Source organism: Crinia signifera, chromosome 4 (assembly GCF_055691185.1).
Source record: "Crinia signifera chromosome 4, ASM5569118v1, whole genome shotgun sequence".
In the NCBI taxonomy this organism is placed as follows: domain Eukaryota; kingdom Metazoa; phylum Chordata; class Amphibia; order Anura; family Myobatrachidae; genus Crinia; species Crinia signifera.
This window is the reverse complement of record NC_139220.1, coordinates 17481901-17506667: the sequence shown is the minus strand read 5'-3', so window position 1 is coordinate 17506667 and position 24767 is coordinate 17481901. Positions and strand designations below refer to the sequence as shown.

Sequence of the window (24767 nt, the reverse complement as noted above, 5' to 3'; positions counted from 1 at the left end):
ATGCGATGGACACGACCGACACGATTTTGTGGGTATTTTTAGCATTTTCCCCGACAATGAAAAAATCGTGTCCATCGCGTCCATCGTATACCTTAAGTTAAGGTCCCGAAGCGAACGACCCGATTTAACATTGAATGCATTGTATTCAATGTTAAAATCCTATGTAAAATCCGGTCCCTCGTATGCTATTGTAATGGCATACGACGCGACCGACGCGATGGACCCGATTTTGCATAGGGAACAATGTTAAATGGCCCGACATAGCCGATTTAACATTGTATGCATTGTATTCAATGTTAAAATCCTATGTAAAATCGGGTCCATCGTATGCCATTGTAATGGCATACGACGCGACCGATGCGATGGACCCGATTTTCCAAAGGGACCAATGTTAAATGGCTCAATGGACCCGATTTTTTATTGTATACCCACCCTGATGGGCAATTACTATGTGAAATGCCCCCCCATTGTTAACGCCACCCCACGATCAACGCCAACCCGAAGCGTGGCGAGCGCAGCGAGCCCACAAGGGGCGGCGGTACGCGTCCTCCGACCTTTTCCTACCCCCACTATCCACGTCGGCGTGGAGTTGATTTAATATAGTGTGGCGAGCGCAGCGAGCCACCGAGCCCGAAGTGTGTCGAGGGGCCGAGTAATACCTGTGAAGTAATGCGTGGCCCCTCGCGGGGCTCGCTAGACTATATAAAATCAACTCTACGCCGACGTGGATAGTGGGGTTATGAAAAGGTCGGAGGACGCGTTGATCGTGGGGTGGCAATAACAATGGGGGGCCATTTGACCCATCAGGGTGGGTATACAATGAAAATTGGGGTCTGGGGGGCATTTAACATTGGATCCAATGTAAAAATCGGGTCGGCCGCGTCACATCGCATCACATGCGATTTGGTCGCATGCGATGCGACCGACCCGATTTTTCCGACACGATCAATGCAATTAAAATAGTTGGCGCCGTGCTAGGAAACAAGTACTCTCATTTTATGTCCATCCTATGTTCATATATAGTGGAAGAACCAGATCTGTAGCGAGGAGTCCGTCACACCACAGGATGGAAAGCAACAGGGCAGTACTGTACTTTGGACTTGTCTGGAAGCCTTCTTCTTTTTCCCAGTGCTTGTTGACATTAAACCGTGACGTTCTTGTCAGACCAGACCTCCCATCTCCTATTTATTTTAACTTTTTTTTTTCCATGAATACATCAGTACATAGGGGGTTATTCTGGTTAATTAGCAAGGCTGCGAATTCACAGCCTTGCGAGTTCACCAAACCCCGCCTTGCAAATGGTGGCCTGGCCGCCACCCATTCGCAAGGGCGATTCCCTCGCAGGGCCTGTGAATGGGTGTTACACAGTAACATCCAATCAGTGGTGCCGGAACGGGGGGGGGGGCGAGGGGGCAGCTTGCCCCCCCCCAAATTACTGAGGCGCCAGTATGTCCGGCCCGCCCGCCTATATTACAGCCGCCCGCCCGCCTATATTAAAGAAGTATCGGTACTTGTTTCCTAGCACGGCCACACCGATTTACATCGGGGTGGTCGTGTCGGAAAAATCGGGTCGATCGCATCGCATGCGATTTGGTCGCATGCGATGCGATCGACGCGACCGACCCGATTTTCGACCCGATTTTTTGATTGAATGAAATGTAAATCGGGTCCCTGGGACCCAATTTTACATTGGATTCAATGTAAAAAATTCCCTAGACCCCCAAATTTAACGACGTAAACCCCACCCCACGATAGACGCCAACCCGAAGCGTGGCGAGCGCAGCGAGCCCGCGAGGGGCGGCGGTGCGCGTCCTCCGACCTTTTCATTCCCCTACTATCCACTAGGGCGTGGAGTGAGAATAGAATAGTGTGGCGAGCGCAGCGAGCCACCGAGCCCGAAGCGTGGCGAGCGCAGCGAGCCCCGCGAGGGGACGCGGATACCTGTGAAGCCCGCGAAGGGACGCGTTTACCTGTGAAGGTATCCAAGTCCATCTCATCTTGTGCCATTATAATGGCACAAGACCGACGCGATCCTCACGATTTCAATGTTAAAAAATATTTTAACATTGAAGCCTATGGGGAAATCGGGGGCATCGCGTCGGTCGCGTCGGGACCAATGTTAATGGTCCCGACCGACGCGATGCCCCCGATTTTGTACCTTTGCCGGCAAAATGGACCTGATTTCAAAGGAAATCGGGTCCATCGTGTGGATCGTGTACCTTAACTTAAAGGTACACGATCCATAAGATTGTGGCCGTGCTAGGAAACAAGTACCGAAGTATCATCCGCCCGGCCGCCTATATTTCATACCAGGCGCCGGGGATGGCTGCTGCCGCCGGGGAGATGTGCATAAGACGCGCCAGCCAATCACTGCCGGCGCATCCCCTCCACATACACTGTGATTGGCGGGCGCGTCTTCTACACATCTCCCCGGCGGCAGCAGCCATCCCCGGCGCCTGGTATGTAATATAGGAGGGCGGGCGGATGATAATACATAAGTAATATAGGGGCGGGCGGGCGGGCGGCTGATAATAAATCATTTATATAGCCTGGCGGGCGGGTGGGCAGCTGATTAATCAGTAATATAGCCGGGCGGGTGGCAGGGAAGATGTGCGCCCGCCAATGCTGCTTCTCTCACCCTCCCTTCCCCAGTGACTGACACATCCAGGGGTTGTCATTTACCCCTGGATTCACACCCAAACAGGTTTATGTAATTATGTCTGATTATCATAATCAGACATAATCACATAAATCTGTTTGGGGGTGACACTGCCACTTTTTCCACTTTTTACGAGTAAATGACAACCCCTGGATTAATGTCAGTCCTGGTGTCTCTGGCCACATGTATATGCCGCTGCCCGGTGTATAATGCCCACGTGTATATGCAGCTGCCCTGTGTATAATGCCCATACGTAAATGCTGCTGCCTTGTGTATAATGCCCACGCATATATGCCGCTGCCCTGTGTATAATGCCCATGCATATATGCCGCTGCCAGTGTGTATAGTGCCCGGGGGTAACATATAGCAATTTAGGGGGCGCCAAAATGAGATTATATCTTGCCCCCCCCCAACCTAAAAACGTTCCAGCGCCTCTGCATCCAATGGCAGCCTAGTGGGTTCCACCCACATCATTAGATGGTCAGCGAATGATAGAGAAGGGGCACGCATATAAAAGTTACTATGAAGTAATTTACATATGCATGGACGCGGAGGAAGTGGGCGGGCAGCTGACATCCGGTAATGTCAGCAGGCCGGCCCCCGCACCCAAGTCATCGGCAGTGACGTGCGGTGGTGGCTGTGAACAGAGAGTCACTGTCACAGCACCACCACCGCACTGCCCCCCCCCCCCCCCATCGATAAACGTCCCCCGCCCGCCGCCGACTGCAGTCTTACATTGTACAGTGCAACCCGGGAGCAGGATGAATGAAGCCGTCTCTGTGCGGGTACTCACTGAAGTGACCGCAGCTCTCCTTAATGCCTGGTCCGTGCCGCGTGTCCTGGCTTGCAGAAAAGGTGCACGACTCTGCGGCTGCAGCAGGGAGTGGGACAGCATAAAGATTACCTGGTAGATGAGTTTTGTACTGCTGCTGTCCCACTCAAGCTGATCCTCTCCGGGACTAGCTGCTATCTTAAAAAAAATGGCAGTCAGTGCGGAAGTCCACTTCGAGCACTGCTGCCTGTGCCCAATCCCATTGGCTACAGTGACAGGGGCGAGCTTTCATATTGGCTGAAAGCATATCCCCTGTCACTGAGGCACTTAAAGTTATAATGGTGTCGCTTTCAATAGTTTTTTTAATGGGCTTTTACAGCGCGCTGCTTGTTCCAGCCCCCTGCCCGCCCCCTGCTTCCAGCTATTGTAATGGGAAGCGGGAGGCACCGCTTTTGGTGCCTCCAAATTTAATTTTTAAATTATACAACAATGGGAATAATTGAATTAATATAAAGAAGATACTTATGACACAGAATTTGTGTCATAAGTATCTTATTTGTATTATTTTAATCATTAATGACAGGGGAAGCACTGCCTCCCCCGACTGCACGTCCCTGGTCATCCCCCCCCACCCGCACACTTGGGTGCATGTGCCCAGCTAACACCCTGTTCGGCGTGGCCGCACACACCCTGAGTATGCACATACACCCACCATCGGAGCCACTGCGAATATTCTGGTCCGTGCGAACGGACGGGAATAAGGGTCATTGTCTCATGTCCTCCTTGTTTGCATAGAACTGAAAAAACTCCCAACAGTTTGACTTAATGCACAGGGGATGGAAATCTAGTCTTCTGCGTCACCTGCCGCCTCAGCAGCCGCCTATGTGCTTAATTGCAAATCCGTACCTGAAGGATCGGCATTGAATTTCCTGCTCCTGGGAAAGTAGACCCGGTTCTTGCAAGCCGTCCGCTTCAGTACTTTAGATAGGGGTCCGGGCACCCCCCATGTGGGATTTGACTATCAAAAATTCTCTTTTGGGCCTCATCATCGTCGTCATAGAGACCCCATGATGTAGCCTAAAGCCAAGAGCTCATGCCAAGCAACACAAGATTCGGGTAAGCTGCAATAGAACCACGTGGTTAAATTAGTGGATGGTAGTGCCAGGTGGAACCACCGCCCTTGACCAGCGCTCCTGACAACCAGTAGATTGAGCCTTGGAGCTTTGTCAAGATGATGGGATTTTCTGCAAATCACATTAATTTGGCCTCACCCTCCGGTTTGCAATCCCATGTAGACCAAAGATCATCACCACCACCACCAGGGCCGGCGCCACCACTAGGCAGCTCTAGGCATTTGCCTAGGGCACCGGCACCTGGAGGGTGGCAGTTCGCCCTCACCCCCAGCATTTAGCGAACGGTACCTGTGAAAAAACGTGCGTCCCCGGCGTCCCTGCTGAGTGCTGGTGCGTGCAGGGGGAACCTGCGGCGCTGTTATTGTGTGCAAGCTGGGTCCCTACAGTGAATAGAAAATAACTAGCGCGGGAAGTTTCACAGGTACCACCCGCCCCCCCCCCCCCCCCCCCCCGGCACCGGGGCGCCCCCACCCCGGCTCGCCTGGGGCGCTCCGGTGCCACGTAGCTGAATACAACACGTATGCCATTGGTAGCTATAACTGCACAAAAAAGTTTTTGAACCAAGATTGAGGCATCTGCAGTTCATGCAAAATCTCATGAGGAGAGGGTCTAGGGCAGGGGTGGCCAAACCTGTCCTCAAGAGCTACCAACGGTGCATGTTTTCCAGGCAACCTGTGGATCTATAGTAGGAATGAATGCAGCGGTTTTGAAAATGTGACAGTTAGTAATGACTATAGCTGTGCACCAGCTAGGTGATCTGGGAAATGTGACAGTTAGTAATGACTACAGCTGTGCACCAGCTAGGCGGTCTGGGGAATGTGACAGTTAGTAATGACTACAGCTGTGCAGCAGCTAGCCGGTCTGGGAAATGTGACAGTTAGTAATGACTACACCTGTGCACCAGCTAGGTAACCTGGAAAACGTGGACCGTTGGTAGATCTCGAGGACCGGTTTGGCCACCCCTGGTCTAGGGCATGCATGTCCAAACTATGGCCCTCCAGCTGTGGTGAAACTACAAGTCCCATCATGCCTTGCCACAGTTTTGCTATTAGGGAATGCTAAAACTATGGCAAGGCATGCTGGGATGTGTAGTTTCACAACAGCTGGAGGGCCACAGTTTGAACATACAGTACTGCTTGACATGTATGAATTAGATTTCGTTCTTGTACGATGGGATTATTTCAATTAGATTGAGGGGTATCGGAGCCACTTTTGAAAGGGGGAGAATTATGGTGATTTAGAAGGTTTGGATATATAAAGGACTAGGTGCACCTGAGTATGGAAGAGCATATTAGTAGAAGACTTTAGACTAGACATGTCCAAACTATGGCCCTCCAGCTGTTGTTAAACTACAAATCCCATCATGCCTTATTATTATTATTATAATTTTATTTATAAGGCGCCACAAGTGTTTCGCAGCGCCGTACAAAGGAACAATACAGGGAGACAAAACGTGGCCACAATTTTGCTATTAGGGAATGCTGGGATGTGTAGTTTCACAACAGCTGGAGGGCTCCAGTTTGGACATGCCTGGTCTAGACCAATAGAATAAAAATATTTATTTATTTTCTTATTTAAAGTTTCTTATACAGCGCAGCAGATTCCGTTGAGCGTTACAATTGGAAACAACAGTGATAAAACAAACTGGGTGGAAACAAACCAACATAGAGGTAGGAGGGCCCTGCTCGCAAGCTTACAATCTATTCTAATACACAACCGGGGGTCTGACCAGTGGGCGACAAGACATCCGGTGGAAATGCCGCCTAAGGTTTGATCCTCCTACGGCTGCTATATAAACAGTGCTTTGGAGCAGGGTTTTCTGTCTTGATGTCTGGCACTAGAGAACGCATTGTACTATTTCCCATTGCATGTCGAAATTAGATTTACTCACAGGGGGATTTTTATTTTTACCGTAGTCGGAATGTCAGTTATTGCTGCAACCACTTTCCCATCCAGATCGTGCCGGAGAAAGAATAGTCTGTTTAGTTTGTTAATTAAAGTGACCTTTCGCTCAACAGATGGGAAACTCAGATAAGACACAGGGCCACGCAGGGATAGGAGAGATTGTGGAAATGCCTGGTGGGTGTTACAGCACAGTCCTGGCTCATCGGACAGTACAGCCACTGTAAGTGGTTACCAAACTGTGGTTAAGCACCATGGGGTACCATAAGGCTCTTGGGCTTGGGTTGGTGACCCAGATCCAATTCAAATAATTTACGGTCAAAGTGATAGGCAGCACAGGCGAAGGGAGCAATGGGTAGGGGGCGGATCCGGACATGACATGTCATCCAGGCATTCACAGACAGCGCTACATGCCTCAGCGCAAGTGTCCCTGAGGAAGAGGAGGCAGATCGCAGGAGGAGGACAGTGTTTGCGCTGTGCAGGGAGCTGCTCAGCCTCTCCATACTGCCACCCGCTGTCAGACAGGCGCTGTGGGCAGTGTGCAGGCTGTGTGCACTCGCGGTGCAGGGAGCAAATCTTTATACTGCAGCCCGCCTGCTGTCAGAAAGGCGCTGCGGGCGGCGTGCAGGAGGCAGTGACAGTGAGGGCTGAGGCAGCTTTAGCAGAGCAGGGAGGGAGACAGCGCCTTTTCAGCATGGCGCCTCCCTGCTTTGCAGGAGCTGCTGAGTGGGTAGCGCCGGCCCTGGCAGAGACGGATCCCTCCTCTGCCTCCTCACTGCGATAAGTGGCTCTGTACACAGGTACAATGGTAAGTAAACTCTGTAGCATTGTGTCGGCCACTGATGGCCATGTCGGCACTACCCACTCAGCAGCTCCTGCAAAGCAGGAAGGCGCCATGCTGAAAAGACTTAGGTCGACACCTGAAATAGGTCGACATGCCTAAGGTCAACATGGATGGAAGGTTGATACAAGCATTACTGCAGGTCAACAATGGCTAGCTCAACAGTCAAAAGGTCGACGTGGCTTTTTCACTTTTTTTCTAGCCGACATGTGCCGACAGGTGGTGTTTCATGACCTACTATCCACTAGATGGTAGAATAGAATAGTGACTATGAGCCATGCGAGGGGACGGGATACACTTTGATGGTGTCCATGCCGACTGTGTCGACATTCTGGACAAAGCCGTGAAAAAACAGCATCACAGCGCTGAGGTCATGGGTTCCATTACCACCATCGCCCTAACTGTGTGGAGTTTGTATATTCTCCTCCGGGTACTCCGGTTTCCTCCCGCAATCCAAAAATATACTGGTCGGCTAATTGGCTCCCAACAAATTAACCCTAGAATGTCTGTGTGTGCGTGGACATGTGGTAGGGAATATAGATTGTAAGCTCCACTGGGGCAGGCACTGATGTCAGTGTTCAAATATTCTCTGTACAGCGCTGCGGAATATGTGTGCGCTATATAAATAACTGGTAATAAATAAATAAATCGCCCTTTAATTACATATGATTTGCTGAGTGTATAAGGCACTGTTTCCGCCCAGGACACCGGCTGGTTCTGTGTTCGTCACTGTGTGTTTGCAGAGTGTCCCCCTCGCTGCTGAAAGCTAGGATTCCCACTCTCGGTGCAGCCTGCTGTCGGTGGAACTTGCAGCTAGTTATCTACTAACTATCGTGCACAGTGACACATTGCTATCCCCCTCTCTATGTGCACAGCTGCTAAACTTGCCTTGCAACTGACACATCTTATTTATCAGGACAGAAGGGATTTATAGAAATGCAGAGAGCTGTGCGCGGACTGTCTGGTTGTTATTCACAGCAATCATAGAACTAAATCTCAGGGAAGGTCTTGCAACATGTGTCTTATATCGGATTTCAAAACATCGCTTTATTTCCTGGGCCATTTTATTACTTGCATTGTTTGTTTGTTTTTACTGTTTTATTGGGAACTAATGGTAGGCACCTGGTGAGTAACAGCGCTGTATACACACAGGAGTAAATGTCTTTAAAAAGCATAATCTTCATACTGTCAGGTTTATGGAGGCAGCATTAGGTTTTCGCGGGCATGCTGGCATAATCCGAGATATAATGGGTGAGATTTAATGGGACGAAAGATTCAAAAAGTGAGAGATTTGGTGAGAAATCTCCATATTTTTTTTTTTAAAGCGGCAATCATTTACACAGCAAAATCAAACTGCTTTAAAAAAATGGAGATTTCTCACCAAATCTCTCACTTTATGAATCTCTCATCCCATTAAATCTCACCCAGTGTATTTTCATAAACATTCTGCAGCAGGGTTTGTCTTCAATCAAATTCTACGGCACTGCTCTGTGTGTGTATGGCGGGGGGGTTGTCAGTGGCATCGAGAGGGGGTGGGTACTTTTTATGCAGGCCTGGGTCCCGCTTCCTCCTTCCTTGTTGCAAAGGGAGAGGACAGGCTGCCGCGCAGCACAGCTTCTCTCCCCAGCTCAGCGCACACTGCATCGGCAGCCTCTCCTCTCACTCCCTCTCTGGGGTACAGTATATGTATGAAGCAGTGATGAGGGAGGAGAAGTGATAAAGTGCCTGGTACTTTATCACTGGCCAATCAGCTCCTAACTGTCCCTTTTGAAACCCAGCCTGTAATGTAACAGTCAGGAGCTGATTGGTTCGGTGATAAAGTACCAGTCACTTTATAACTTCTCCTCCATGGAGGTCATGCCCCCACCAATTTACCGGCGCCCGGCCGACCTCTCGGCACCCCTGGGGGGGTGTCAGGATGCCAGAGTTCAGTATCCCAATGACAGCATTCCAACTGCCTTCAGAAGACCAGCACCAGAATACCGACAGGCGTACAGCGAGTATGTGGGCGGGTTAGGGTCAGGTCGAGGGAGGGGGTAAGATTTAGACACTAGTGGGGGGGCTTAGGGTTAGGCTGCAGGGATGGGAAGATTAGGGTTAGGTTGTGGGGAAGGAGGGTTAGGCACAAAGAAGGGGGGTCAGAGTTAAGCTACGGGATGAGGGGGTTAGATTTAGGCGGCAGACTAGAGGTTAGGTATAGGTACTAGTGGGGAGGGTTAAGGTCAGGCTGTGTGGGGGGTTAGGGCTAGGCTGCTGCAAGGAGCATCAGGGTAAGGGGGGTAGTGGAGAGGGATAGATAGTTATGGAGCCCCATCTAGATTCTCTGTATTGGGATGCCGGGGTCCATCTTTTCACCACTAGTACCCTGACCACGGGACCGCGTATGTATCTGTTGCAGGTACGCCGCTGAGGTGTGCAGTATAGACGTCTCTCCTGACCCGGGGGTCCGTGTGTGTGGTGCACATCCTGCACCCATTATACTATTCAGTGACTTACAACAGGGCTACTGATACACCCAAGCTTGTTATCTGAGCAGGGCCCTCCTGCCTCCCAGTCTGATGTTACCTAGTCTCATAACTGTTTTGTTCTCAATTGTAAAGCTCCCCTGAATATGCTGGGGCAATGTACCTCAATGCTAATAAAATAATCAATCTGACCCACATCTAAATGGGAATGGTTATTGTGATGTGTTGGCTACAAGGTCCAACGAAATCTGAAACTATTAGCATTTTAATGTAATTTGCATGCAATTACGAGTATACCCATATAACTGCCCATACAATGGGGCTGAGGTAACATCGTCTCCAAGGTCCTATTTAGAAGGAAACTGTATCATCAGTTCCTATTCTGGAGTAAAGGCTTCTGGGAAATTCAGTTTATCTTACCTCTGCGCCTCAGTGCTTCACCCCTGGGATGATTCACAACAAGAAAGACAAGGAATAAAGGATAATGCTGACATGAAATTTCCATTAACAAGTAGACTGTTTCTCCCTCATTAAAGCTCATCCACGTGGGATGGGATTTTCTCTTCAGCATATGATGCTCTATGCAAGACAGCCTATGGAAATGAAAAATAAAATTACATTACTGTCTATGGACAATGAGGCTGACACAGACTCTAGAGATGGTCATAGTTGCCATTGGCATCGATGGTTGCCATCGATAGCAATAGTGCAACTGGTTGTTGATAGTGGCATACAATGCAATGGATGACCATCTATTTTTTTACCTATAGTCATCCATTGGACTGGCCTGTGGGCCAATCAAAACATGGGGGTGGGGCTTCACAGGTGTTGGGGGTGTAGCTATGCTCCGTATCCTGGCCTCTTGGTGTTAGGGTTAGGCACTTAAAATGGGGGTTTAAGGTTGGGCTGCAGAGCGGGGGAGGGGGTAAGGGTTAGGTGGCAGGGTGCGGGGGTTAGCCTAAGCAGCCCTGCTTGCTTCAGATAAGGAGTGTGGTCTATAGGTCGCGTGGTAATTGGGTTGACAGTCAATATGTTGACCACTATTGGTCGACAGTCAAAATGTTGACACATGAAAAAATGGTCGACATGGTCAAAATATACATGGTACACTTATACAGTGTCCATTGTGACATGTTGTCAGACGACATAAAAACAGGAAAAACTCATGTTGCCATTTTTTTCATGCCAGCATATTGCCCGGGCCGTGTCGTCATTTTTACCACAATGACCTAATACATGTTGACCTTTTGACTGTCGACCAATAGTTGTTGACCTAATTCCATGGACCCTACGACCAATGTTCCCTCTAATTTTACGAAGGTTGTGTGCGGCAAAAGATTTTGGGCTGTGCAACTTTGGAAGGAAATTTTTATTTTTGTGCGTTAATTATATATAACCGGAAAATGACGTTCAGCATTTGTGTTAACTTTACTAAAAAATTATATTAAACATTTAAACATTCAAAACACAGCACACAATGTAGTTATTGGGTGAAACACACATTAATTGAGTCCACAACTGTAAAAAGGGACCACTGCTGCTTTGTGCACTCAGTTGTAATGTCTGTGCGCACGATTGTCGAGTTGTGTGCGCGCGCACGTGCGCACAGCTTAAGATGGGTACACACGGAACGATGTCGGAAGCGTTTCGACATCGTTAACGAGTGTATCAAATCGTTCATCGTGCGTACACACGGAACGATTGGATACACTTGACAAAAGATTTGTCTATGATCTTCCTGCATGCAGGAAAGATCATAGACCATCGTTAACGATTCACGGGTACACGCATCGTTAACGATGCACTGAACGATTTGAACGATTGGTCGTTCCCATCGATCGGGAACGCCCACATCGGGCTTCAAATCTATCCGTGTATACCCAGCTTTAGAGGGAACACTGCCTACGACCCCCATACCATGTAGATAGTCCAGTAAGCTCTGATGATGGAACACGCATCTGCCGCCTGTGCATTGTGTACTTTAGTCCCATTTAACTTGCAACTGTGCACTCACATCGCCCCTCCCCCATCCGGAGAACCTCATCCCGGCCAGTGTCCTCCTCCTGCACCAGCATCTTTTACTTAAATGCAAAATAAAGAAAATATATTTTTTACTATCCTTCTGTTTTTATTTTGATTAAAACCAAGAAAGAAAGGGACTAAAATTAGGCAGCCCCCCCCCCCCCTCCCCAGTGACATCTGATGATAGGATAATGATGCTCCCACATTGTGCTCAGCTCCTGTAATACTCTGTGGATAATGGTGACACCATTCCCGCAATAGAACCAGGAGTAAATCCATATGTAACAAGGGAACTGAGTGACTGCACAAATGAATTCTGAGCTGAGCATGGACAGATGTCACCAAGCGATCCTGATAATGGGAGAGGGGAGAGCAGAGGGACAGTCTGAGACAGCTCCGTATGAAATGATGAAACAAACGTGGGGACTGGAAGCTGCTCCCCCACCCTTTGCTTAAAAGGGGGAGTTGTGTGTGTGTGGGGGGGGGAGTGATTCTGGCAGCTACAGAAGACTCAGTAATTGCCCAGATCCTTCATCTCAGAACAGCCACTGCTATAGTGGTGCTGGCAGATCCCTGGTAAGACTGCCACCATCTGACCTCTCAGATTTACTATCTGGAGGAGAGCCAGGGAGCTGAGGAGCAGACGCAGCAGCATCCAGCGTGTTTCCCAGAACACAAGGGGGTGTGATAGGGAGACAGTGAGCAGAGAGAGGGGATACTTACGGTGAGAGGTTGCGTCTGGGAGCTGCGTCCTGCTGCGCCTGGGAGCTGCACCCTGCACTTTAATCTTTGAAGCTGCGCCTAGGAGCTGCACCCTGCTGCGCCTCTCTGCGACTGGGAGCTGCACTATACAGCTCATGGGATATGCGTCCTACACTTTGAAGCTGCGCTTGGGAGCTGCGTCCTGCACTTTAAAGCTGCGCATGGGAGCTGCACCTTGCTGCGCCTGGGAGCTGCGTCCTGCACATTAAAACTGCGCCTGGGAGCTGCGTCCTGCACATTAAAACTGCGCCTGGGAGCTGCGTCCTGCACATTGAAACTGCGCCTGGGAGCTTCTTCCTGCACATTGAAACTGCGTCTGGGAGCTACGTCCTGCACCTTGCTGCGTCTGGGAGCTGCGTCCTGCACATTGAAACTGCGCCTGGGAGCTGCGTCCTGCACCTTGCTGCGCCTGGGAGCTGCGTCCTGCACCTTGCTGCGCCTGGGAGCTGCGTCCTGCACATTGAAGCTGCGCCCGGAAGCTGCAACCTCGCCAGTCCCCAGCCCGGACCCGCACCACCTGAGACCTGTCTGGGAATGGTTTGCACCCCCCCTGGTCTGGCTGAGCTGACACCCCCCAGGACACCGCTGTCATGATACGGATTTAACCCCAGCACTGCTATGGTTTGGATCATCCCTCCTGCCTTGGAGTATAGGATTTGGGTGAGGATGCATTTATACACCGAATCAGGGTTCGGGAAGAGAAACCCCCTCAGCTCAAAGGTGAGTTCCTGGCAGCCCCCCTGTCCCCCCAAACCTGTCACTCTCTACACTGTATGTAATGGGACAGGTGACATATTGGGATGCGCACAGTTACTAAACCATATATATATATATTATACTGTACTTCTGACTCCACAGTCCTGCATTATTCACTGCTATAGGGATACAATGTTGCATTTGATAGATACGCTGTATCAGTGTCGTTATACATGTTTACCATAGACAGTGTTGCAATTTATACATAGACAAATATTTAGCAGATACAGTGTTGCAAGTGAAAGATACCCAATATACCATTAACTGCTATTATGCTTAGTTTAATAATTATCAGATACAATGTTGCAATGTATATAATAATAATTATTATTATTATTATTATTATAGATACAATGTTGCAAAGTAAAAAATAGATAGATAGATAGATAGATAGATAGATAGATAGATAGATAGATAGATAGATAGATAGATAGATAGATGGCAATGCACTGTTGGGGAAGAACTTCCGAAACTACAATGGGATCACTTGCTCAACATTAATCCATGCAATGTATAAAGTGCAGTGTGTGTGTAGGTACTGAGAACATACGTGTGCGTCATATATGTAGTTACAATGTGCGTCATGTATGTAGTTACTGATACTGTGGGCAAGTGTATTGATTACCAGTTGCGTTGCAGCAAATGTCATCACTATGTAATCTCTATACAATAACATTTGGATCAGTAACAGGTGTACTGTATTTTATGTTGTGCACTATAGGACAGCCTGTACTATTGGCAGCATACACTGACTTGTGTCACAGAGCTAACACTCTAGTTATGGTACATTTCTGAGTGTCAAGGAACTTTGGAATGGATGACCTCTAGTCCTGGGCACCCCTGCACGTGTCCTGAGGCACCCCTGGGTGCTCCAGCACCCTGTTTGGGGAGCACTGGTCTATATTGTACATTTCTATGTTTCATGGGGAAATATTTCTATCTGTATAACATGCAGACATGCAGTAGCTGTCGGCTGTATAATGTGTATGTGAGGTCACCATTCACACAGCAGGTATTAAACTAGAGTGTGTATTTCTTAGCATTACACCAGATTCACGCAGCATGTGCTTATTGTAGACTTAGAAGCCCCAACATATGCTGACAGCCCTGGTGGGGCTTGTAGTTCTACAATAGCTGGTCACACTCATTTGCCTACCCCAGTTTAGAGATAGATAGATAGATAGATAGATAGATAGATAGATAGATAGATAGATAGATAGATAGATAGATAGATAGACTAGTTATATATCTTGTTTATAACATGTATGGTATTCACTGGATCTTATGCCCAATGACAGAGTTGGTACACACTGGGCACAGCACCCATTGGAAATTAATGCTATACATATTATACAAAGAGACACAGTACAGTACCAGTTACATAGAGACACAGAACAGTACAAGTAACACAGAGACACAGGACAGTACTATTTATATACAGAGACACAGTACAGTACCAGTTCCATAGAGACGCAGTGAAGTACTTGTTATATACAGAAACACAGTACAGTACCAGTTACACAGAGACACAGTACAGCACCAATTACACAGAGACAAAGTACCAGTTATAGACAGATTCACAGTACAGTACCAGTTACATAGAGACACAGTACAGTACTAGTTACATAGAGACACAGTACAGTACTAGTTATATAAAGAGACACAGTCCAGTACTAGTTATATACAGTAGCACAGTACAGTACCAGTTACACAAAGACACAGTACAGTACTAGTTAAATACAGAGACACAGTACAGTACTAGTTATATACAGTTGTACAGTACCAGTTACACAGAGACACAGTACAGTACTAGTTAAATACAGAGACACAGTACAGTACTAGTTATATACAGTTGTACAGTACCAGTTACACAGAGACACAGTACAGTACTAGTTAAATACAGAGACACAGTACAGTACTAGTCATATACAGTTGCACAGTACAGTACATGTTATAAACAGAGACACAGTACAGTACCAGTTACACAGAGACACAGTACAGTAATAGTTATATACAGAGACACAGTACAGTATCAGATACACCGACACAGTACCGTACCAGTTCAACAGAGACACAGTACAGTAGTTGTTATATACAGATACAGTACAGTACCAGATACATAGAGACACAATACAGTACTTGTTATATACGGATAAATAGTACAGTTCCAGATACACAGAGATACAATACAGTACCAGTTACATAGATACACAATACAGTATCAGTTGCACAGAGACACAGTACAGTACCAGCAACACAGAGACACAGTACAGTAATAGTTATATACAGAGACACAGTACAGTATCAGATACACCGACACAGTACCGTACCAGTTCAACAGAGACACAGTACAGTAGTTGTTATATACAGATACAGTACAGTACCAGATACATAGAGACACAATACAGTACTTGTTATATACGGATAAATAGTACAGTACCAGATACACAGAGATACAATACAGTACCAGTTACATAGATACACAATACAGTACTTGCTATATACAGAGACAAAGTACTAGTTACACAGAGACAGAGTACAGTACTAGTTATATACAGAGACACAGTACAGTACCAGTTCCATAGAGACACAGACAGTACAGTACTTGCTATATACAGAGACACAGTACCAGTTACACAGAGACAGAGTACAGTACTAGTTATATACAGAGACACAGTACAGTACCAGTTACACATGGACACAGTACAGTACCAGAGGCACAGACACACAGTACAGTACCAATTACATAGTAACACAGTGCAGTACCAGTTACACAAAGACAGAGTACAGTATTAGTTATATACAAGGACACAGTACAGTACGAGTTATATACAGATGCACAGTACAGTTTCAGTTACACAGGGAGACAGAGCAGTACGAGTTATATACAGATGCACAGTACAGTACTTGTTATATACAGCTACACAGTGCAGTACCAGTTACACAGAGACGCAGTAGAGTACCAGTTATAAACAGACACAGTACAGTACCAATTACACAGAGACACAGTACTAGTTATATACAGAGACACAGTACAGTACTAGTTACACAGAATCACAGTACAGTACTAGTTACATAGAGGCACAGTACAGACACATTATGCCACATACCGTAATGCCCATTACACATTATGCCACACACCCTAATGCCCATTACACATAATGCCAAACACAGTAATGCCCATTACACATTATGCCACACACTCTAATGCCCATTAGACATTATGCCAAACACCTTAATGCCTGTTACATATTATGCCGCACACCATAACTCCTGTTGCACATGCCACACAATGTAATGCTTTTTTCACTTTATGCCACACACCTTAATGTCTATTACATATTATGCCCAGTTATATACAGAGACACAGTACAGAACCAGTTATAGAGAGGTACAGTACCAGTTATATACAGATGCACAGTACAGTACCAGTTATATACAGAGGCACAGTGCAGTACTATTTATATACAGAGACACAGTACAGAACCAGTTATAGAGAGGTACAGTACCAGTTATATACAGATGCACAGTACAGTACCAGTTATATACAGAGGCACAGTGCAGTACTATTTATATACAGAGACACAGTACAGAACCAGTTATAGAGAGGTACAGTACCAGTTATATACAGATGCACAGTACAGTACCAGTTATATACAGAGGCACAGTGCAGTACTATTTATATACAGATGCACAGTGCAGTGTACCAGTAATCTACAGAGGCAAAGTACAGTAAGTTATATACAAAGGTACAGTACCAGATACATACACAGACATAGCACATTAGTTGCTCATACCCTGAATTAATTTGCATTTACTTTGCATTGTTTTCTGAGTCATATTACGTTTCCTTCCTCTGAATCTCTGTGTAGCTGAGAACTACTGTATGGTGTACTCCAGTTCTACATAATGATGGCCGGTCACATACAGACAGTACAGTACAGTGCTGCTATACAAGCCTTCAGTCTTTCTACAGAGACAACAGTAACTGCCTTCTATAACACAACTTCTCATCCCCCATACTGGCAGCGGTTTGTAGCAGACAGTAGTTAGTGCTGATTCTGCCATATGTACAGAGCAGCACAGTGCAGCACATGCACCCAGAATCTGTATACGAGGCACCCCAGGGTATATATTACCTGCTCTGTTATACAGTGACAGAGCCCTGCCTAGTGACTTAAGGACAGAACACACAAAAGTAATTTAACATTTTTAATACTACTGTGATTTATTAATTACTCATAAAGTACATTATGTACATATTAATGGGTATTCACTTTAGTCTACAGAAGGTCCATTGGCTGTCAGTCAGATTATGCTGGTGATGATTAGTGTGGAGAGCGCACCCTGCTGGCCATTCTTTATTGTACCTTATGTCCATGAGTGACATGATTTCTCCTCTTTATCTGCAATGACACACTGCAGGAGGTAACACTGACACCGTCAGTATTTAACAAATAATTCAAAATGGTATAAAAAAATAAATGTCAGGAATGAAGTGTTAGAAAGGGTTAGATAACTGCTAACGCCATAAAAATATCACCATGAGTTATCATTTGATGTTTGACAGACACATCATATTGGTGGCAATAAGTCGCATTTAATGGCTGCCCCCAGTGCAGACAGTCTCACTTCTGAACTGACAGCTACTACACATTATGCCACACACCGTAATGCCTACTACACATTCTACCACACACAGTAATGCCCATTACACATTATGCCACAAACTATAATGCTCATTACATATTATGCCACACACTGTAATGCAGATTACATATTTTTCCACACACTATGATGCCCATTACATATTATGCCACACACCATAATGCCTATTACACATTAGGCCACAAACCATAATGCCCATTACATATTATACCATACATGGTAACGCCCATTACTTATACCACACGCCGTAATGCCCATTACACATAAGGACACACACCATAATGCCCATTATATATTATGCCACATGTCGTAATGCCCATTACACATTAGCCCACACACCATAATGCCCATTACATATTGTACCACATGCCATAATGCCCATTACATATTATGCCACATAAGTGCCACTTACCTACATGCTCTTTGCCAGGGGTTGCATGCTCTTTGCCAGGGGTTTCTTGCTCAGTGCTAGGAGGGTTACATGCTCGGTGCCAGGGGGTTTCCCTTGCCTGGGTTTTATGTTCCTTGCTATGGGGGAGTACATGTTCATTGCCCAGTGGGAATTACCCACTCAATGCCCAGGGAGGACTACGTGCTCGTTGCCAGATGAGTTAAATGCTTGTTGCCCGGGGGGGGGGGGGGGGAATGTTTGCTCCCAGAGGGATTTACATGCTTCTTGCCCAGGGGTAACCTGTGCATCAGAGGGGCCCCAAATTCAGCCACTCGTCCCTTCATTCAGCTACCGTGCACTGGACTGCTGTGGTCGGCTGGCACTTAATACCCCCCCCCACACACACACACACACACACACCCCAACAACAATTTTTGCGGCCGCGGCGCTGCAGGGAGGGGAAGCTTCCTGGGGACGCCTGTTTAAACACACAGCTCCCAGCTGCCGCTTATGCACATTGACATGAGCCGGTGCTGCTGCAGCGCTCATGTCAGTGTGTGTAAGCGGCGGCCAGGGGCTGCATGTTCTGACAGGCTTCCCCAGGCAGCTTCCGCCACTGCAGTTGAAGGTCTCTTCTCCCCTCCCGGGTACCTGCGGTGCCGTGGCCGCAAACATTCTTGTTAGGGGGGGGTGGTTTATGTGTCAGCCGCCCACAGCAATCGAGTGCCAAGCGGCTTACTGCAGGTACGAATGGCTGATTCTGAGGCCCCTCTGATTGTCTGGGCCCGCGTCAGCTGTCCCCTTTGACCCCCCCTGTCGCCGGGCTTGACAACAGCCACTGGTTTGATTTCCTCCACTAGTACATTAAGGTAATATAGCAAGCTAGCCATCCTTTACGATGTCACGCCCTGTTGCAGAAATCACCACGCCCTAAGGAAGACATCATTATTCTATGCAGAAAAAGAAGAGAAGACAGACTCAGCAGGCATTCTTTTAGTTTAAAAAGAAAACATGTTTCAGGCTTGAAGCCAGGTGTTCATTACACACTATTAATGCCTTCTAAATTACATTAACATTGATTGTACAAAAACCTTGCTAAGCAAAACACTTTGCTCTCATTTTGCTGGTCTGAACACTTGTGTATGGGGCTGGCGTGACATACATTATAAACTTTCTTCTTGTCCTTTAGTTCACAGTGAATTTGTTCAGTCTTTATATTTTATAGTTGAGATAAGGGTGTAGCTACTATAGGGCATACTTGCCGACTTTTAAAATAGCCTCTCCGGGAGAAGCCCGGAGAGGACAGCCGGATCTCCAGGTTGGGGGGTGGGGATGGGGCTGAAGATTGAAAGCCCCACCCCCAATCCATGCAAACGCTGTGATTCATGGGTCTGCTAAAATGATGCAAAAATTACGCGATTTGCGTCATTTTAGTCCCGCCCCTTGGCGCGGACATGTGTTATATGGGGCCCAGAGCTGAGAGGGGCCACCTTCCCTCTCACAGTTACATGCGTTATATACGGGATGTAACTACCATAGGTGCAGGGTGAGCAGCTGCTTTGGGGCCCAGAGCTGAGAGGGGCCACCTTCCCTGTCACAGTTACATGTGTTATACACAGGGGTGTAGCTACCATAGATGCAGGGAGTGCAGCTGCTATGGGCCCAGAGCTGAGAGGGGCCACCTTCCCTGTCACAGTTACATGTGTTATATAGAGGGATGTAGCTACCATAGGTGCAGGGGGTGCAACTGCTATGGGGCCCAGAGCTGAGAGGGGCCACCGTCCCTGTTACAGTTACATGTGTTATATACAGGGGTGTAGCTACCATAGGTGCAGGGGGTGCAACCGCTATGGGGCCCAGAGCTGAGAGGGGCCACCTTCCCTGTTACAGTTACATGTGTTATATACAGGGTGTAGCTGCCATAGGTGCAGGGAGTGCAGCTGCTATGGGGCCCAGATCTGAGAGGGGCCACTTTCCCTGTCACAGTTACATGTGTTATATACAGGGGTGTAGCTGGCATAGGTGTAGGGAGTGCAGCTGCTATGGGGCCCAGAGCTGAGAGGGGCCACCTTCCCTGTCACAGTTACATGTGTTATATACAGGGGTGTAACTACCATAGGTGCAGGGGGTGCAACCGCTATGGGGCCCAGAGCTGAGAGGGGCCACCTTCCCTGTCACAGTTACATGTGTTATATACAGGGGTGTAGCTACCATAGGTGCAGGGGGTGCAGCTGCTATGGAGCCCAGAGCTGAGAGGGGTCACCTTCCCTGTCACAGTTACATGTGTTATATACAGGGGTGTAACTACCATAGGTGCAGGGAGTGTAGTGGCTATGGGCCCAGAGCTGAGAGGGATCACCTTCCCTGTTACAGTTACATGTGTTATATAGAGGGATGTAGCTACCATAGGTGCAGGGGGGTGCAGCTGCTATGGGGCCCAGAGCTGAGAGGGGCCACCTTCCCTGTCACAGTTACATGTGTTATATACAGGGTGTAGCTACCATAGGTGCAGGGGGTGCAGCTGCTATGGGGCCCAGATCTGAGAGGGGCCACATTCCCTGTCACAGTTACATGTGTTATATACAGGGTGTAGCTACCATAGGTGCAGGGGGTGCAGCTGCTATGGGGCCCAGAGCTGAGAGGGAATTCTCCCATTTATTAAAACTTGCAACAAATTTTACAATATTTACAATATATCACAATAAATAAATAAATAGTATTTTACAAATGAAATCTTAATACATAACATAAATGAATGCAAACCGCAATATCAAAGGATACATCTGCCTAATAAGCAAAATATCAATAGAGAAATATATACACATGAATATTAACTTTATAACTACTTCATCCCAATATTGCAAAGGAAAACTGAGCAAGGCTTTTTAGATCTATGCAAAACCTGTTCCATTAAAAAACCCTTATTACCAAAATCTACAGGATGTGAAAAGATAGAAAGTTCCAGCTAAACCTGGAAAAGGATATCTGCCACCCACTCAAGGGGGTTTCAGGCGGCCCCACCAATTGGACCACCTAACAGCATCTACCCTTTTCCGGTCTAGATCCATCATCCTCTCCACCTCGTGCAGAATCAAATCCACCACCACTTCACAAGGAAGGATTTTATCTTTTAGGGAAACCTGACACCGTGCCATCCATGTGTGGTATCTAACTACTAAACTGACTAAATAAATTGTGGTCAAATTAAATACACCATATCTTCTGAATGCTCCATAAGCCCACTCTGGGTAACTAAGCCCCGAAAGGCACGGGATACCCAAAGCTCCTGAAACTCTCTTGTAAACATTTACATTAAAGGGGCACTTGATCAAGAAATGGTCCATCGTCTCCACCTCCCCTAGACACTCCTCCCGTGGACAACCACGATCATTGGCATTTCTCCACATCATGTTCCCCTTCACGTAAAGCTTCCCATGGAAAGAAAGCCAAGCAATGTCTCTAAACTTCGGCGGTATTCTCTCTGAATTTATGAGAGCCAATCCAGCCGAAGCGACATCACTCGGGCAATCCCTTAGTGACAACGGAACATGAAAGTGGGTTCGCAAAATCCTGTCCCCCAACTCCTTCCTGGAAAGGTTTTGTACTTCCCCCACTTCCAGACCCCAACGCTTTGTCACCTTCAAGCTCTGGATAACGTAGATCGGAAGATACCCTCTCCGAATTTGAAGATTCTTCACTTGGCCACCACCTAACCAAAGTTTGAGGAAGGGGGACACCCAGACTTCAAATCCACTTACCCATCGAGGAGGAGTTTCTAACAATAAACTCCCAAGATTAAGTTTTAAAAAGGTTGTAACAAAAAAGACGACAGGGTTGATCATGCCAGCCCCTCCGTCTTTCCTCGACTTGTAAGTAATACCTCTCTTGATTAGGTTCATCCTGTTTCCCCAAAATAAAAGGAAAAACAAGGAGTTCAACCTGGCCCATAAAGATTGAGGCAAAAAACACACATAGCTGACATATAGAAATAACGGGATCAGGTAAGTTTTGCACAAGTCCACCCTTTCCCTGAAAGAGAATTTACACCTCTTCCAGCACTCCACTTTCTTGGCAGCATTCTCCAGACACTTCACCCAATTTAGAGTGGCATAATCACCATGGTCAAAACAAATACCTAGAATCTTTATCTGAGGACTGGGCCGGGGGAGGCTGTCCGGAAGGGAAAATTCTTCTCCTTCCTCCCCCATCCAGAAAGCTTCACACTTCTCTTGGTTTACCCTAGAGCACGAGGCTATAGAGTATTCACAGATGAGCTCTTCCATATCACGTGCCTCTGCCACTGATGACAGAACCACTGTGACATCATCTGCGTAAGCCACCACTTTAAAAGGGAACTCTGGGCCCAGCTGCACCCCTCCCACCGTACCGTTTTCTACCCTTCGTATGAAGGGGTCAATCGCGAATACATACAGGAGAGGGCTCAGGGGACATCCCTGACGAACTCCAGAGCTCACCTCAAAAGCAGGGCCCACCCAACCGTTTACAAGTGGGAAGCTCTCGGCCTGACTGTATAATGTTCTGAGCCAATAGACCACCCTGACTGGAAAACCATACCTTTCAAGTAGGGCCCATAGGTACTCATGATTTACTCGGTCAAAAGCCTTAGACTGATCCAACGCCAGCAAGTATTTTCCCCATTTCTCAGCACGGCACCGTTCTATGGCCTCCCGGACACCAAGGACAGCACTAAATGTGCTTCGACCCTTCACAGTACAGTGCTGGGATGGGGAAAGCAGGTGTTCTGAAAATTCTGACAACCTGTTGAAAAGTACTTTTGCCAAAATCTTTCTATCTGTATTGAGAAGTGCGATGGGGCGCCAGTTCTCAATACGAGATGGGTCCTTCCCCTTGGACAGTAATATGAGGGCATATATCCTCATAGAAGGAGGGAGGATTCCCCCACCCAGGCACTCATTATATACTTCTACAAGGCGAGGAATCAAGAGGTCAGCAAATACTTTATAAAACTCAGATGTTAAACCATCTGGGCCTGGGGATTTCTTACAACTCAACTTATCAATCGCCATCTTAACTTCCTCTGCTGTCACACTCCTGCCCAAGGTTTCAATTGAGGCATCTGGATTACAAAGTCCAGGTGTCTCCCTCAGAAATGTTTCCATCCTCTCTCTGATAAGTGGCTGCTCAGACAAAAGATCGGAGTAATAAGATCTAATGACTCCCAAGATGCCTTCCTTATCCTCACGAAGAACACCCTGTTTGTCAAAAAGACCCCTCACCTCCTTCATCTCGACTGATCTTCCGCAATTCTGGTAAGGATCAGGCGAGTGGTATTTGCCAAAATCCCTTTCCAAAATCAAAGAATCCAGACGGTTATACTGATATTCTCTCATCTGAGCCTTCACTCGGGAGATTTCCCCACTATCTCCACCCTCAGAAATCAAGAAATCTAATTTCCTTCTCAAACTCTGGTAGATATTTCTCTTTATCAAGTTCTTTTTAGCTACCAACCTCTTGAAGAATCTCCAAATTCTCTTTTTAATCTCTTCCCACCACTCAGATCTACTCCATCCAGCCTCCAAAAGTGTTTCCTGAGATTGAAAGAAGTCTCTAAGGGATTGTCTAACCTTTTCCTCTTTTAGGAGCTCAGAATTCAATCGCCATAGGCCCCGCCCCTTTTGAGTAGCTTCTGAAGCATTCAAAATGACAGAGAGAAAAACGTGATCAGAGAACTCTACTGGCTTTACCTCTGGAGGCAAAGTTTTCGAAGTCTCCTTAACAAAAAACCTATCTATTCTAGACCTACGACTACCACTAAAGAAAGTGTAACCCGTGAGGTCTGGAGAATGGCGAACGTGCACATCTACCAGACCTGCCTGTCTAACCATGCTAACTAAAAAATTAGAATCATAGCCCAGGGCTGTCTTTGAACCTCCCCTGTCTTTTGGCCTAATAACGGTGTTGAAATCACCACCAAAGACAATCTGCTGAGCCGTAAAAAGGAACGGTTTTATCTCACCGAAGAGACATTTCCTGTCCCATTTTGACTGTGGTCCATAGATATTAATGAGCCTCAGGTCATGTCCCCTCAGATTGACATCTAAAATCATACACCTACCTGCCTGTAATTCTATAACCCTGTGCACGGTTACCATACCAGTAAAAAGCACTGCCACCCCACTGTACGGCTCGGCCGCAAGAGACCAGTAAGAAGGCCCGCGCTTCCACTCCCTCTTTGCCTTGTGGAGGATGTTCAACTTACTAATTCTGGTCTCTTGCAAAAACAAAAAATCAATCTCAACCGTATTGAAAAAATCAAAGGCCATAAAACGAGCACGTTCAGAGACTACGGAAGCCACATTAATGGTGGCACATCGTATGGGTTGGGGATCCATGTTTCATTGGGTTATAAAAGCA

The 24767-nt window shown here is 47.1% G+C and overlaps 1 protein-coding gene and 1 long non-coding RNA gene across 3 annotated transcripts in view; one reads left to right on the top strand and one right to left on the bottom strand.

Moving 5' to 3' along the window:
• Positions 1 to 4533, bottom strand: part of LOC146072241 (uncharacterized) — a 45965-nt gene extending 41432 nt beyond the window's left edge. Inside the window, exon 1 of the long non-coding RNA XR_014473000.1 lies at positions 4338 to 4533. This is a non-coding gene — a long non-coding RNA (uncharacterized LOC146072241). The remainder of the gene's footprint in view (positions 1 to 4337) is intronic.
• Positions 4534 to 12028: 7495 nt separating this feature from the next.
• Positions 12029 to 24767, top strand: part of SHISAL1 (shisa like 1) — a 112010-nt gene continuing 99271 nt past the window's right edge. The window contains exon 1 of one of the 2 annotated variants that reach the window (XM_083181264.1): positions 12029 to 13276. The gene's annotated coding sequence lies outside the window, so the exon portion shown is untranslated. The remainder of the gene's footprint in view (positions 13277 to 24767) is intronic. The other variant, XM_083181265.1, reaches the window with a different exon arrangement.